The 17,836-nt window shown below is 44.8% G+C and overlaps 1 protein-coding gene across 4 annotated transcripts in view; it reads right to left on the bottom strand.

The window, feature by feature from the left end:
* The window catches only part of Dclk1 (doublecortin like kinase 1), a 288,199-nt gene that overhangs the window by 164,200 nt on the left and 106,163 nt on the right, over positions 1–17,836 (bottom strand). The window lies entirely within an intron of this gene.

Genomic DNA, 17,836 nt, shown 5'->3' with positions numbered 1-17,836 from the left:
CCAGTGCCCGCTCATGCCAAAAGAGGGCGTTGGATTCCCCGGAGCTGGAGTCAGGGGCTGCTCTGAGTCGCCTGAGCTCTGGTCCTCTGCAGGAGCAGCAAGTGCTCTAACAGCTGAACTATCTCTCCTCCGGCCCCTGTTGCTCTCATGAACTTATATCTAGTGAAGAGAGATACTTCCTTGTGAAGTTAAAAAAAAAAAGTGTACGCTCCTAGTGATCATACAAGAGGCCAAATCACAAGTTCTCTCTTGACGCAGAATTCATGGTATGGGCTTTACAATCCGCGTTCATTTAAAATGCGCCTTACATGGCTTCTCGTTCTCCAACAGTAAACTGAGATACGTATTTCTCCCCTTTTCATCCCACGCTTGGCCTCTATTCTGTCCTTGCACTGAACATTCTTAAGCTATACGGTATTGAAATCAGCTATTATGAGCTTTTCTCTTCATAACTAGTTGTGAAATATGACTACAATTGGTTGTGTACTCACATAAATTACTGTCTTCATACAAATACATCATTGTTGCATTTTTATTTTCTCCCTTTCATTTTTTTGATGATAACCACACATAAATGGAAACATGATTTATAATAAATCCTCCTAACAAAGCTTTCTAATTAAAAAAAAACTCTTAAAAATTTTTATTTTGGGGCTAGGGAGACAGCAGTTGGTAGAGGTCTTGCTGTGGAGACAGGAGGACCCAAGGGAATCCTCAGGACTTAGGTACAAATAAGATCAGCACGGTCACAGGCTTCTGCAGTCTCAGAGCTGGGAGGCAGAGGCAGATCCCTGAAGCTCATTGGCTAGTCTGCCCAGCTGAATTGGTGAGCTCCAGGTTCAGTAAGAGACCCTGCCTCAGAAATTAAGATAGAGAGTTATTTAGTATGTGTGTGCGTGTGTGTGCGCGCGCATGTGTGTATGTGTTGTTCATGTGTGTGTGTGTGTGTGCGCGCGCGCACGCGTTTGTGCGTTGGGCTTACATATGACTGTGTATTACCTCTCTGTGTGAGTACAGAGGTCAAGAGGGATGCCATGTTCTACCACTGCCTTGCTCGCTTGAGACAGTCTCTCACTGAACCTAGGGTGGTGGCCAGCAAAATTGACGTGCCTCTTGTCTGCCTGCCATAGCACTAGGGTTGCAGGCGTGCATGGGGCCGCATCCGACCTTTTATAGGGATGCTGGGGGTTCTAACAAAAGTTCTCATGCTTGCAAAGCAGCTGCTCTTATCCACTGGGCAATCTCCCCAACCTCATTCTTCTCTTGACCTGGGAACAATTTTGTTTGTTGCTTCAAGAGAGAAGAGCGATTCACTCATTCACTGGGCGTGTCCTCAGCTGCTTGCTTTCCACAGACATCAGGTGGAGCTGGTCAAATCCAATCTGCCCAAGCCACAAAGCCTTTATGCAAAAATCACTCTTTCACAAACTTGGATAAACCAAAGAGAGAAGCAGATGCCAAATGACTGGTTCTGTATGATCTAATTCTGTCTTTTAATAACTGATGGTGTCATTTACAGTGATTTGACTTATAATTTTAATTCTCTGACTTTACGGGAGTGTGAAGCTAGTATGTATCCACACAGGAATAACCTTAGCGTACACTAACAGCATGCACGGTAATGGTGGAGCCCTGTAGGACTTGTGTTGAACTTTTAATAGAGTATCCACTAAGTTATATGGTGTGCTGAATACTTTATGATAACATAGGCTTTGTGTGTGTTAAATGTCTTTTCTTGAAGGTAGGCTAGCATGAGTGTTTTGAGCACACACGCTGGGCCAGAATAAGCTGTGATGTGGGGTACGCTATTATATTACATTTGCACTATTCGAGACTTAAACTATTTTCAAGTTTGACTGCGATCATCAGGCTGCAGTCCCATCCTGATTCTAGGGGAATCCGCCCTGACTGACACTTCTCTCTTATCACGTGTGTCCTGGTCCATGCAGGTGACCTTAACAAAGCACCTTTGATAGAAAGTTGTTTCTCCCAGTTCTGGAGTTGGAAGTTTAAGACCAAGAGGCAAACTGAGAAGGGATCTGACGAGCCCTACTTCCTTATCATCCATATCTTTTCACATTAGCCTCACCTGATGGAAGGTTCCAGCATCTTCTCTAGGACCCTGTATAAGGACCCTGACCCAATCATAACCACTTCCAAAGGTCTTTCCTCCTGAAGCTGTTACTTCAGTTGGGGGCAAAGGTCAGGATGTCTATTTATGAGTTCCCCAAGCTAAAACAAAGTATGCAAACTGTGCAAAGCATCCTCCAGTGGTCACCACTTGACACTGATGCTACTGGGATGTTCTTGGGCAGCTCAATACCTACAAACCTTAGTTTCCTCACTCATCAAATTTAGCTGTAAAGTTGTCATTGTGTAGTTGTGTCTTTGTGTGCATTCCTGGGGGTCAAAGAATCCCGGAGCTGATTCTCCCCTTTCACTGTGGGATCCCTGGGCAAGAACTCAGAGCAACAGGCTTGACTGGCAGGAGCTTTTGCCATCTTCCCTGCCCAGTTTCCTTGTTTGTAAGTGGAACTACCTACCAATCATATTCCTGGGGGATTCAATGAGACAATGCATAGAAACCATGGCTGGCTCTCGGAGAACACAAAGTACAACCGTATTCGCCCTCAGCAGTGATGGCATCACTAAGGGACATTGGATAGGTAGCTGTATTGAACTTTATTCTGGGGTATTTGGGTCTATTGGTTAGGAAAATAACAGCATTAGCAGCCCAGGAATTGCTGGGATTGAGAGCTATGGAAACCAGGGTTCACTTCAGAACCTTCCAGCCATTGTCTCTTACCAAGTAAAAGCACATCAATCCTGTTTGATTTCTCCTACTCCTTTAGTACTGTCTGCCATATTGTTAGAGTCGCTACACCATAACATTAGACACTAGTTCATTGAAGAATTAATCCATAGACCAGGAAGGTGGAAACTATTTGTCAAATATCTTTTCGGGGCAGGTGTAAAACATCATTGACCTGAACTGAAAAGCAAACTCCTATTAATTTTGTATGGCTAGTGTTCTAGAAGAATGGTAGCCAAATCCAGGAGCTGAAATATTTGAACAATCTGATTGAATTCAGATTATTCAGTCAGGGCTAAAGAATATTAAATCTATAATTCCATGCTGAACGCATCTCTCAAATGATCCACACACGCAGGTAGCTGAGGTAGTGGCTTGACTTTAAATCAGGCAGATGTCTCTTTAGAGTCATAAAAAAAATCATACAAAAAGGCTCTTCTGGCTTGGATTCCACCAAAGCAATGTTTGATCTATAGCTCAAAAATAGCTCCCCCTTGAAAGAGGTTTTCAAAAGTCTATTCTTTTATAAATGCTCATTTTATGATCCTGTGGGTGTGGGGTTGTCATTTGTGAAAGGAAGATGAGGACAAAGAGCTGATGTTCTGGAATAACCCGAACACGTTTATAAGGTGCTTGGGAGGCTCATTAATCACATGGGCTTGGAGCTAAATGGACTCCCAGCCCAGAAATGAGTCACCAGTCAGCTAACATAAATGCTTCTTGGAGGTCTTGTCATGCAAGTGAGGACACAAAGATCAGGTGTCAAACCCAGAGAACAAAACCAAACCCAGAATCTGTGTGACAACACCCTTAAGTAGAGCTGATTAGCTTAAAATATTGAAAATAACACGTTTTGTCTCTCTGTTTAAATTGCTAACACAGGATCTTGCTATGTTGCCCAGGCTAGCCTGAAATCCGTGATCCTGCTTCAGGTGCCAGGTTTACAGGGGAGCACATCACCCTGGGGGTAACATCCCCCCTCTTCCCTCTCTCTCCCTTTCTTTCTATGACCTTGGGCATGCTAGGCAAGTGCTCTTCCATGGAGCTATCTTCCAAGTGCTCTTCCTTTTTTTTTTTTTTAAATCTTGAGACACCTTTTCACCAAGTCACTCTGGTTGGTAGTCACCTCACTCTATAGCCAAGGCAGGCCTTGAACTTGTGAGCCCACTGTCCTTAGTCTCTGTGTGATCGAGAATATAGAATATTTAGGCCACCAAGGCCAACACTAAATGCCCTTAGATAAAGTCAGATTCTTAAAAATCTTTGCAAGAAAATCATAATCCAAAGTATTGGTATATATGTGAAGGATAAAAAATATAACTACTTTTCCTTGTATGCATTTGTTCACTGGTTTATTATCTGAAGTCTCAAATGATAATATCCCCAAACCACAGATGCATGCTCCTGCCAGGAATATTTATAAATGTTGCTTGACATTAAAGCATGGAGTTGGTGGCTTTAAATATGTCTGCATCTATTTCCAATTTACTGGTCTGTATATATAGCTTGACACTAAAAGTGATATTTTTATACAATTCAAATTGGTTTTCTCAAGTGATGATTTTTTCAAGTGACAATTACTCCATAAAGTTCACGTTTCCAAAAAGACTGTGAGCAACACCGTCATCACCATCTGCATCAGCATCAGTGTCCCATGATCAACAACACCACTAGAAGCCCTACCACCATCCCCACCACCACCACCATCATCTCTGACATCATCACGACTCTCATTGTCTTTGCCACCATCATCAGCACCACCATCACTAGTACCACCATAGCTATGACAGCCACCACCACAACAGAAGCAATCTTCACCATTACCATCCCCACCATTGCCATCACCATCAGCACCACAATCACACCCAGCACTACCATCATCTCCACCATATAGCCAATACCACCACCACCATCACCACCAACATTATTACAGCCACCACTATCATCGCTACCATGACCATCACAGCCACTGTTTCTATCATCATCGATACTACCGTAGCCACCCCATCATCTCTACCACCACCACCTCTCCTATCACCTCCAACACATCACAGTTCCCTCCTCCAGTATGATTACCTCCTCTCCTGCTACATCTCTCCCGCTGTCAGTCACTACCACCCGCCTACCATCATTAGCACAGTCAACGCCCTCAGTTACAATGAGAGACCTCATAAAATAAAAAACACAGCTATGTTCTTGTGTCTGTTTAGCACTATACGAGCTGGAATCAGCACAAAGTGAAGCTAAAATGACATTAGGAATATATATATGTATATATATACATATATATATATATCCAGGCTCATTTGTAGCTGGTAAATATATACGTGTATACATGACTTTAAAAATATTGTTGGGAAATATTTTTGTCCCTCAAAAGCTATCTGAGAGCTAATCAGCCTTTAAAACTACAAATGGAAATGTTCTCTGGAACTGTTTGAATAACAATTCCATTCTGCACGCTTGCCTTCGCATCTGCACAGAGCTGATGATGCAGAGGTGAGGAAAGAGATGGCTACAGGAAGCACAAATAGCACAGAATGAAGGATTGGCTTCAAGACATCATGGCTTTATAGGTAAATGCTAATCTAGTATGTAGTCATGAACACATTATGAATTCATAGGTAAATGCTAGTCTAGTATGTAGTTATGAACACATTATGATTTGATAGGTAAATGCTAGTCTAGTATGTAGTTATGAACATGATTTGATAGGTAAATGCTAGTCTAGTATGTAGTTATGAACACATTATGAATTTATAGGTAAATGCTAGTCTAGTATGTAGTTATGAACACATTATGATTTTATAGGTAAATGCTAATCTAGTATGTAGTCATGAACACATTATGATTTTATAGGTAAATGCTAATCTAGTATGTATCTGTCCCTTACTCAATGACCTTCAGAATTATAGACGTGAGCAGACAGCTCACTCAGAGAGGTGCTGGCTGCATAAGCACCTGCGTTTGGTCCCTAGAATCCATGTGACTTGTGCTGGGCAGTGACTTGTGCTGCAATCTCAGTGCTGGGGGAGTGGAGAAAGGCAGATCCCTGGGAGTCACCAGGATACCAGCCCAGTCTATTCAGTGGATCGCAGGCCAATGAGAGACCCCGTGTCAAAAACAAGGCGGACGGTTCCTGAGGAACAACAGTTGGTATTGTCCTCTGGCCTTCACATGTACACACACACACACACACACACACACACACAGTCATACAAAAAAAAGATGGAAACTGAAACACTGCAGGTCAATAATGTTTATGTCTTAATCCTGTTCTGTGCGTGTGGGAGCTTGTATAGTTCTTTCTTCTCTGAACCCCAGAACTGCATGAAGAACACAGGGCCGGCTGCCATGTCCTCACACTCTGTGAGCTCAAGGAGAGGAGCTTCCTGCCTACAGGAGCCTGGCAGGTGACACAGTAAGGAGGGCCAGGAGCAATAAAACCCAGCAAATGAGCCGATCAATGGCCATTAGCCCAGATAGAAAATTGATGGAGGCCGCACTGAACTGCAGCGCTGGTAAGTCAATACTTGTCATGCAGCAAACTAGCTCAGTTTCATTACTTTCTAAAGAAAAGCAAAATCAGGTATTTTACTGAAAATCTGTCATTTTTATTGGTTGTGGGGATGTGTATGTGTGTGTTTGTGTTTGTGTGTATGTGTGTGTGCAGGCGTACACGCGCGCACACGCATGCATGAGCTTGTGTGTTCGTGTACCATGGATGCTTTTGTGGAGGTCAGAAGACAACTTGCAGGTCTCTCTCCTCTCCCTCTACCATTTGGATCCCTGGGATGAAACTCAGGTCTTCGGGCTTGCAGGCCGGCACCTTTGCTGAACCACCTCACTGGTATGGGAATCTGATCTTTAAAAATTGGCAACAAATAGATTTTTATGCGCATCATTGCACACTCTAAATAAAACACTTGAGAGGACTCCAGACTTAATGATCTCTGGCTGTGGTTGCTATGCACTAACGCTGATCAGAAGTCTGAAGGTAGACTGCCTGGCTTTCCCATCAAGCCTACTATCCCTCCTGTAACTCCCAAAGGAAGAGTAGGATAAATTCAAGCCCTTAAAAAATCAATATGTCAAGTTTCATGTGCATATATGCATGAGTATGTATATGGTATGTATAGCCACAAAAGCTTATGTTAGGGTCCTGACGAAAGTGTGAATTTACCAACTGCAACTTTCATCTCTGTCTTTTCTTCCTTCCCCTAGATTTTCCCATCATTCCTTTCCTCCCCAGAGAATCTGTGCCACAGGGGGGCAGCACAAACATTTCCAGCTCAGTAGAGATGGGAATGACAAACTTAGCCTTCACCACCAATGCTCAGACCCCCAGAGCACTCTGACCGCAAGGATGGGCCGTAGTTTCAAAGCTCCCAGGTCGTTTTTATAGTTAAAAAAAAAATCTGTCTTTAAACATGAAAACCAACCACATGCAGCAATTCTCCTTTTGGCCCTCATCTCTGCTTAAACGTGGGGAAACTTCACAGGCTCATTGAGCACCATTAGCGACGTTAGCTCCAGCTGAAGGAAGCGAGGTGAGGAAAATGCAGCGGCTTGGGGCTGGGGAAAACAGCCTTTGGGTCGAAGACATTGAAGTGAGAGGATAAGAAGCCACCTGTACAGTGTCTACTGGTGGGTCCTTATTTTATTTCTCGAACGTCAGGGGTAATTCGAAATGGTTATTTCCTTCCGCAGAGGTGTCTTGTATCACCGATGGCCTTCTGGCTGTGTCATGCTAGGCTATGCATGTCCCCATGGGCCCAGTCACCTTGCACAGGAGAATGCTCCCCACATCTGGATGAAAGTATGCCTGTGCTTATTTATGTGTAAGTTCTGCTGTGCAATCAATAAAGCATTGACACAGGACAGCACGTGGCAGTGGGTCAGAATATTGACTCTGGAATCAGGAAAATTTGGGTTCAACTCCATTAATGGGTACAGCGGACTGGCTACTCAGTACTGAGAAGCCAATTTTTTTTTTTACAGGGTGCATGTAGACAATCTAATACTGCCCTCCCAGGGTGATATAAAGAATTCAGAATTTGACAATTCGCAGGTATGTAACAGACATGATGCAGCTGTGCAGGAAGAAGCAATGAGTTCTTCAGTCACTGCTGGTGACGCCCAGACCTCTGTGCTCATCCTCATTTATTTTCCCATTGACAAGAGGGCAAAATAAACCTGCAGCATCCAGCTGGTCTTTCTCGTGTATTGCTTTTTACAGTGAAAATTGTTCTAACAGCTCAGACTTCAGACAACTGCAAGGAACAGGAACTGCAATCAACACATGAAAAGTAGCCATCTCTGGCCCTCTATATTATCTGTCCCTTCTCCCTTTGCACACAAAGAGCACAGAGCAGTAACTACGTTGATAGATGTTCTCACTGTGTGCTCCCTGAAAACCATATTCTTCTCAAGTGTCTGACAGGCAGGTGACTGAACAGACCCTCTAGACTAAAACATCTGTCTATGCCAATTATAACTCCCTTGAAGGCAGAAGAAATGAGATCCAGGCATGAAGAGCCTTGACGTCTTGAAACAAACAAAAAAAAAAAAAGGCAGAATCATTCAACACAGAACTTGAAATCAAGGGTCTTTCTTGTTTGTCAATGGATCAACTTCCCTTGAGCCATTCACAATGGTAAGCCGGTTTCTAAAGCTGAGTCTGAGTCAACCCAAATAGGTTAAAAAAAAAAAAAACCTCGTGCAAACAGTTATGACTATAAATACATTTAAGTAAAATCACTGTAGCTTAATTTCCAAAAGAAGAGGGTCACAAGCTTCTCTTCCCCTTACTCTAGTGTCACACTGCCTCTCAGTGTCCAAACATGAAATCCCAGCAAAATGTTTTGAATCCAATAAACATCTTTGTGTGAATTTTTACAGTGGTCTGGTTGTTTGAAATATCTCGGTGAACAGTTTTACGTGAGGTTGAATTGAGGAGGCTCAGGCCCTATTTGGAAACTACATTACCGTTTAATCACATTATTGATGCAGTTAAACACTGAGTGATTCTGGAGTTGGGTGAGCCCATAACCCAGCAGGGCTGGAGCCATGCCGTATGGGGAAATTCAGACACAGGCGTGCACACAGAATTAAAGCAGAGCGTAAGCAATAAGTTCCATAAGCCTAGGGACACCTACAGTTGCCAGCAAGCACCACAAACAAAGGACAGGACTGTGTTTTTCGCCCTCCAAGAGGTACCGACTCCTGCTAGAACCTTGATCTTAGATTTCTCCAGAAATCTTGCGGTAATGAATTCCTGTCATTTAATCTGCGCAGTTCATGGTACTACTTTGTTATGGATGTTTCAGCAAACCAACAGAGATATGTGTCTGGTGCACACAAAATAGAGAAAACAAGCTTCCTTCCAGATGTATTTAGGTCACTTTGATTGGTAGGAAGAAGGGTCTAAAGCCCATTGAGTTAACCGGAATCTAGACATTCTTGGAACCTCAGCTGCCAATGGCTTCACATTTCCTTTGGTCTTATGTTCTAGGGAAATTTAGAGACATTCCCTAAAACCCAGAACATCCTGCCAAGACACTGTCTGTGCTTTGCTGACCTGAGGGGAAGGCCGAGACTGTTAGCATCCATGTGTGTGTGTGTCACATAAGCCATACTTTGGTTAGGTAAGGGTTGCTTTATGTACTCCTTGTTTTCCTTTCTTCTCTCTGCTTTGTTCATTTCTTAGCAGTTTCCCATTATATAAGCAGAAAAGTGAATTAAGGAAATAAGCCTTCATGAGACAACTCCGTGGGGCTGGAGCGATGGCTCAGTGGTTAACAGTGTCTACTGCGTTTGCAGAGGAACCTGATTTGGTTGCCAGCACCCACAACAGGTTGTTCTCAAACACCTGTAACTCCAGTTCCATAGGATCTGATGCCCTCTTCTGGCCTCTTCAGACTCATGCAAGCATGTGGTGCACATAAACTCAACACACACACACACACACACACACACACACACACAAATCTTAAGAAAAATAAGACCACCCCTTGATTTCTAGAGCTTTTATATGTTTGTTTGCTTTTCTGTGTAACAGTTCTGGCTGTTCTGGAACCAGGCTGGCCTCAAACTCTCAGATATCCACCTGCCTCTTCCTCCCAAATGCCAGGATTAAAGTGTGCACCACCGCCACCCAGTTCTCATTTGGCCTTTTTTGGATCGGTGTGGTGTCCCCAGAGTGTCTGAGCTCCAGTTCCATCTCCTCTGATGTGAGGGTTGCCTTGCATGGAGAGTGTTTTCCTTCCAGTTTACAAAGGAAATGTGCAAAGGGCAGACTAGGAGGCAAGGGCTTCTTACTCGCTTACCACCCTGGGACACTGACAGAAGGCGTAGCTTAGTTAAGTTGCCATGGAAGGTCATAGCGAATCATCGGGGACACCATGAGATGCTAACTGCTCTTCTTGAGCCTTCTGGGGGGAAAGGACACTGTCAGGCGGCATGACTAAACTATGCTCCTGGATTTTAAAAACTGAGCTTGCCAAGAATTCATTCCACTCTGTGGTGAGGCAAAAGCTTTCTATCAAACTTTTAGCATGCCCTAATTAATAACACAGAACTTCAAAGTTCTAGGCATTTCTAGGACTGTGAAATAGCTAACTTCTTGCCACAGTACTGCAGCAATTTAGAAAGGCTTGTTTTTCAATGAGAAGATGCTTCTAGAGTCAAAAAAAAATAGTGGTTAAATTTTACTGTATTTTAAAATTAAATGTTGGGAAGATCATCTTTTTCAAAAATTCTTTAAGATGCAGTAAAAAATCCTTTTGCATTAAATTATAATAATTGAGACTAATCGAGAATTATTATAGCTTAGCTTCCCTGCAGAAATGAATTAAATTTAGAAGATAAGTGGGTGTCTAAAAAAAAAAATCACAGAATTAAATGCATTGAAAAAGAATATGCTAGGAAGGGCCAGGTTCCCAGAATTTTGGGTCGTAAGGCAGAAAAACGGGGGGAAATCATTAGCAATGAAACTATAAAAAATTCCAGAAGCGAACTTTTTTTTTAAAAAAAAAAAAGAAGAGATGAACATGTAAATTACATGCAAATCACAAAAGTCATGATTTCAGACATCGTAGCCAGCCACGGCCTACAAATTTCTACCTTGCCTCCCTTTTAGGTGGGCTCACTTCTGCCTGAGTTTCTGCCTTAGTGAGGTCCTCAAATCAGCTGACCAGACCACACCAACACATGCAGAGGAAGCATGGGCTTGCATTTCAACAATTCAAACCTCCGCAAATGGCTCCTCAGCATCTACTTTATACTATTCTTGATACAAGTTTTCCTTCACATGAAGAATACGCCATCACAAACAAATCGTGGAAGTCATGACTTCCCAGGGGTCCATAAATGATCCAGAGGTTAAAGCTGACCTTGATGCCCTTAAATTCTTTAGTTAAGTTTTTATGTGTATGTGTGTTTTGCCTGTATGTATTGTTGTGCACCATGTGCATGACTGGTGCTGGAGGAGGACAGAGAGGGTAGAGTTTCCAGGACTATAGTTGCAGAGTGTTGTGAGCAGCCATGTGGGTGCTGGGAATTAAACCCAGGTCCTCTGGAAGAATAGATAGAGCCCTTAGCCACCGAGCTACTTCTCAAGTCTCAGGAATGTGAAGCCATTCTATTCCCAGGGTATATGTATATGCATACACACACGCACAAACAGACTACTGTATGAGCTAAGGATACATCTTTCTTTTAATGATGAAGCATTTGAATTTTAGTGTCCATGAGTAAAAATCTATTGGATCACAGTCCCATCGTCCGCTGATGGATGTACATTACACCCTGTTCAGATAAACTTCAGAATAACGCTATTCTGAAGTTATCACTTGGGTGCCTCCCAGCTCAGCCCCAGGTAGCATCATCGGCAGAGATTCTGGTCCCTCGTGCGAAATGGTATAGTACTTGTGTGTAACCTTCACACAGCCTTCTGTGTGTGTTATGGCATTTTCACAATGCTGGGTGAACTATCGTCCCACCATACTATTTAAGGAAGCGTTTACGCCTGTCACTCCGGAGGCAGCACTTTTCTCTACATGGATTCCATCTGAGCTTATCTGAATCTGCAGATGCAGAATTCGTGAATACCCCACTGGAGCCACACCAGGGCTCCAGTGTATATTTTTAGCCTGAAATATTTTCTACCTGCTCTGTCTTTGGAAGAAATTTGCCAGCTTCTACTTGTGTAACAATACAAGTTGCTTTGACATAAAGCCTGCAAGTAGCTCCTCTCACATCCTCAAAAATACCATTCTGGGATTATGCTTTGGAAGTCTTTCTTTACCTGCACAGCCCAGGTCCTGCAGAAAAGTGCCAATCATGATGCTAACAAGGTTTACACGCAGCGTTCCTTCAGTGTTGAAGGGCTATTCCTGTCTGTATTAGTAAAACTCTGCCCTCTGTGGCCCATGAGGCAGGCTGGCGTGCACAGATACCTGGAGATCGGTTGATATAAAGGATAGCTCATTGATTCTCCGCCTGGCAGGTAACTGAATTAACAGGAGCATCTAAGGGTTGGGTACCGTGTGCACATGGCTTTCATTCTGCTCAATGCCAGCAGGCTCTCTCTCTCTCTCTCAGACAAATTTCATTCCCATGATTACAAACTCCATTCCCACAGTTAAAACATGTACTTTCTGAGGATCTCAGTTTGTGCATTGATCTATCAGAGCACACGAGAAGGCCCTGTTCATGGAGCCACCCCCCACCCCCATACGAAGGACATCCATCAACAGTGGTAAAAACAGTTAGGAAGCCACACTGCGCTGGGTAGTTTTGTGTCGACCTGACATAAGCTAGAGTCATTTGTGAGAAGGGAACTTCAACTGAGAAAATGCTTCCACCGGACTGACTTGTGGAGAAGCCTATGAGGCATTGTCTTAATTAAAGATTGATGTGGGAGGGCCCAATGGATTGTGGGCAGTGCCATCCCTGGGCAGGTGGTTCCAGGGTACATAAGAAGACAGGCTGAGAAAGTCATGGGTGGCAAGTCAGTAAGCCGTGTCCCGCCATGGCCTCTGCTTGACTTCCAGTCCTGGCGTCGCTGGAGGATGAACTACAAGCTGTAGAAGAAGAAGAAAAAAAAAACTCACCCTTTCCTTCCCAAGATGATTTTGGCCACGGTGTTTTGTCACAGCAATAGAACCCCTAACTAAGACAGAAAATGGCACCAGGTCGACTGTGGTGCCATTGGAAATTTGGGCTGGAAAAGTCACTGAGTGCTTGGAGCTCAGCAAGCTGCTCTGTGGGAGCCTGGGAGATGATAAGGCCTAGAGCAAGGGCAGGTGGTGGAGGCGGGGCTTGCTTAGTTTCTGAGGGGGCATTGAGAGTCCATCAAAGTCCCATCAGGGCCAACTCATATTTTGAACTGAGAACCATTCTTTGCTTTGCTGGGACAGTTGATACCGGTCAGCTGGGGCAGCAGAACCTGTGACTAAGAGGCCAGCACACACCAGGCTATCTCTTCCGAGAGAACCGGCTGGAAGCTCCTGAGGGCCAGCCCACACTGGATCCCTCTACTGTTCATAGTTTTACCCACTCTCTCTCCTCCCCTCCTGTACAATCTTTGTAGCTAACCACTTTGTTACATGTTAGTCAGTATTTCCATCTTGCTACCAGAGGCCCATAAAAATTAATATTTGACCCTGTCGTATATCCGTTTATTTTAAAAAAATCATTCAGATATTTGAATGTTCTGGGTTTTAAGCGTAAACTTTGATAAACAGAACCAAAACTCTTCTGCACATTCAAGTTCTGCAAACCATCTAATCCCTCCTCTGAGGTGGCTACGCCTAATTGGCTGTTCTGAGGAAATGTGTTCTCAGGTAGTGTGGGGTGTCTTTCATTGAATTGTGTCTGAGAAACAAGGTGCATGGATGCTTAGGACTTCCGGAAATCTGTGTCATGAAACTGAGACCAATGGGATGATTTTAAATATTCACAGTCATAGGACCTGCTGCACCCGAGGGGACCAGAACCTCACAGACTATATGTAAAGCCTTGTCGTCAAAACAACTGCAGAGTGCTGGTCAATACTAAAGAATGGGCCTCAATGGGAAAATCATAGCACATAATCATTGAGGTTTACAAACATGGGGGCAGGGGACAACTCCATTTATGAATGGGAATCAAAAGCATCCTGTCTTTGGAAACTCAGTCAATCTGATGACACCCCACAGCTCACTTGGAGGGACCCGCACATTTAAAGGGAAGAAATGGGGAGAAAGCAGCAGAGGTGAGGAAGAGTGAGGAGCTGGGGGTGCACTATGCCTCTGCAGAAGGCGCAGGGGTGAGGGGCAGTGAGGAGCTGGGGTGTGGCGCACTAGTAATGGGGCTGCGATCCTGCACCACTCCAAAGAGCAAAGGCTTCATTTTCTTTTCTTTCCTGAGTGTCCGATGAGGTGGTTCCGATTTGCAAAGATGGTACTTGGCAGGAAGTCGAGCTAACACCAATTGCACATTGAAAACACACAGTGACATTCTATTGTGGCCCGTGTGACTTGGTGTTAGGACTTCCCTGAGACCTAACTATCAGGCTGCAGATGCAATTCTACTCTCTCACGAGTGAAGGTGAGCTCACGTGCAGCCACGTTGCTAATTTTCTCTGCCGCTGCAGCTGCTCTTGGGAAGAGACACAGCAAATCTGTGCACACTGAAGGAGCTCACCACAGAGCTGCAGCCCTGGCCCTGATTTGCAAATCGTGCTTCCGGTGTTGCAGAACCACGGCTGCACTTGCCAAGAGAAAGAAACACGGAGGAACAAGACAAGAGCAAAAATATCTCTTTGTCCCGAGCGAGTGGAAAGGACACTAATTGCCTTATGCGCCAATCTGCAAATTAGGGTTTTCCTGGGGATACTTATTGAGCCTCAGAGCCCCTGTGTGTCCTGCCAGCCCACCCTAAAAACCAGACGAACAAAAAGGGGATTTTTTTTTTTTTGCACAGTTCAAAGTAAAATCCCCATGTACAGTTTTCCCTGGGTCTGAGGTAAAATTCTACAGGTTAGAAGTTTAAAATCTGGAAAACCATCATATGATGGAACAAGCATGCCCCCGTGGTTCAGGGCTCTTTCACTTGGTGCCACAAAGAGCATAGATTTGTAACTGGCAGGGACACAGAATGGGAAGTGTCTGTTGTCGTGATTCTGCTCAGCCACAGGGCATGGATTGAACAGTGGATCCCTGTGAGGTAAATCCAAAGTCCTAACCACATCTGTGAAAGTGATCTTTTGGGAGCGGGTGGGGGGGGGGCACGGACGGACAACAGGGTCTTGAGAGGAGATCACACTGGATTAAGAGGACAGCTTTTAAACCTAGTGCCAAGGGGCAGCAGAAGACAACTGGGAAAATGATGTAAAAATGGAGACTGGCCGGGCGGTGGTGGCGCACGCCTTTAATCCCAGCACTCGGGAGGCAGAGGCAGGCGGATCTCTGTGAGTTCGAGGCCAGCCTGGTCTACAAGAGCTAATTCCAGGACAGGTTCCAAAAGCTACAGAGAAACCCTGTCTTGAAACCCTCTCCCCCCCCAAAAAAAAAATGGAGACTGATATTGATTAGTTCTTGATGTGAGTGTCGTCCAAGAGTGCTTAGCAATACTAGAAGCTAGAAAAGGAAAGAAAGACTTCTCCCCACGGCCCTGGAGGAAGCAGACCCTCGCTGCCACCCCAGCAATGAACTTCTGCTATCCGTAACTGTTTTTACAGCCAAATGGGTGGCCTTTTGCTACGGCTGTCATAGCCCATGCATGCAGCATGCCCTCCAGGGTGATTCATTTTCTCCCTGGGAGCCCTCCACACTGTAATATAGCATACACCACGACGTGCCGTGCCCTCCGTGAGCCAGATGAAGTCTCCTAGCATCTTGGCCTGGCCTGGCCTGGACTTCCGCCTCAGAAGCTGAGAGGAACACATCTCTGTTGTTTATGAGCCTCCCAGCCTGCACTTTTTCTAACACTGTTTTTTATGACTAAAGAGTTGCTCACGTGTTTTGCTCTACTGACCTTTCTCCTTCCTTTAAGGGCCATGATTGGCAAGCTTTTTTGCTCGATTTCTAGGCTGCCTCACTGCCCCAGGATGGTGAATCCCTGATTTGCCCCGGTCAGCAATAATTCTGGTGCACACTGTCAGACGGAAAGTGTGTAGGCCCCCACGCTGGAGACCATTCTTTCGCTTTCACACTATTTGTGCGAACAATAAGATTTTGTTAACTAATCCCATTTCTAATATTTTGCCCCCAAAAGAATGAAAGTTAACGCCTAAAAGAATTTTTTTTCATTAATTTCAAACATATTTTTAAGACTTAAACTTTATTTTATTTTGACGAACACATATTAATTTAATATACTGGTGGGATTTTCATGACATTTCCTGAGTTTACTGGAATTCAGACTGAGGGACAATTGATGGGGGAGGAAAGCAGAAAGGAGGCCCAGGTTCAGTGCCCATAATGTTAGTCACAGAGGAGGCCTGTGACAGTGCCTACCCATGTGACAGTGGGAAAGGAGACTGGGCAACCCGTGGACAGCTAAGGCCAAGGAAAATGGCCACAGAGTAACAAAGATGAGCCACACCCACAAGCACACGTGGCAAGAGCAGCTTCCCATGACCACAACTCAGCTTGAGAGGAAAAGTGAGCTACAGGTTCAGACCACCAAGCAGAGCTGTCAAACTGACTTGGCATGTCTGCTACCTGAACGCCATCCTTCAGAATACCATTAGGACAGAAAAGGATGACCAGAGCCCTGAGACAGGAGGATTAAAATGGGAGTTTCTTGAAGAAGCCTTGTTCATCTGATGCTCAGGGCAGTTCCTGGGAGCTGAGAAGGCAACCCTGATGAAACTTCATCCCCCCTTCTCAGGTCTGCTTGGAGTAAAGATAAGGATCATGGAACAAGAACCCTTCTCCTGCCAGCTGGTGACAGTGTTCCCGCGGAAATGCTGACTTCCTTCTTGGTCACACGAGATCCCGCCAGCTTTTTCCAGCCTGAACTCCTGCACACCCCGGAGCATCTCCTTTGCCGACTGCAGGCTTAAAATCGTCTGCTCTAGAGCAGTGACTGCCAACTCTACGGTTCAACTCTTTCCCTTGGCTCCACTGCATCTCCACCCATGCTGTCTATGTGGCTCTCATAGATACGCCTCAGACTGATCCTGGAGAGCCGCACATCTAGCCAGCTCTCTCTCCACACCCTGGCCGCTTTCTCCTCTTCTCACTTAGTTTCCAAACCCCTTTCAGAAAATTCTTTCCTCTTGTGGGTTCTCAATCTCAAATCAATCAATTTGATATACAATATTGATGGCCAACTAAGTGCTAGGCCGTATGTGGCTACGTGCAAGGAGGGGGAAGAGACAGAGAGCTAAACACAGATAGACATATGGTGTCCAATGAAACTGACTAACCTGTCTACAAGTGAATAATAAATAGACCACCGACTGTAGCGGTATGGGGGAGGTGAGAGGGCAGACAGCAAGCAGCAAGCCGCAGACACCCACTTCTTACAAGCATGGAGGTGAAAGCCCAAGATCACTGTGTTCAGCAGGGCTGGCATCTCCTGCAGCAACAGTGCTTTGTGAGCAGCCGTCAGAAAGGCCCTCCCCTTCTTTCAACCTCCCTGAGGTTCTAAGCGAGGCATGGCTGGACACAGTGCCGCCAGCACTTTCAGGAAAGTCAGAGGAGCAGGGCTGGGGTGCTCCTCAGGACCAGCCCTGTGTGCTGAGACAAAGCCTCGCACACAAACTCAAGGGTTAAGCCTGATAGATTCTGGGCTTCATTATTGAAGGAAACAAATTTGGAAATATTCAACAGCCCTCTCCAGACGTTATAAAATTGCTAAGATAACATGCTAGATTTGAGGTATATGTGTGTTCAAATTGTGTTGGCCACTTCTGAGTAGCCCCTAAGAAACTGAACACAGAGTCACAGACCCCACAAATTCTGTGGGTGACACTCCTCTCAGAGTAGCTAAGCAGAACAAGCTGTACTTGACCTGGACAAACAGGGATAT

The sequence above is a fragment of the Alexandromys fortis genome, unplaced genomic scaffold (assembly GCF_014885135.2).
Source record: "Alexandromys fortis isolate MF-2015 unplaced genomic scaffold, M_Fortis_MF-2015_v1.1 scaffold_172, whole genome shotgun sequence".
Classification (NCBI taxonomy): Eukaryota; Metazoa; Chordata; class Mammalia; order Rodentia; family Cricetidae; genus Alexandromys; species Alexandromys fortis.
This window is presented reverse-complemented; position numbering and strand designations above follow the sequence as displayed.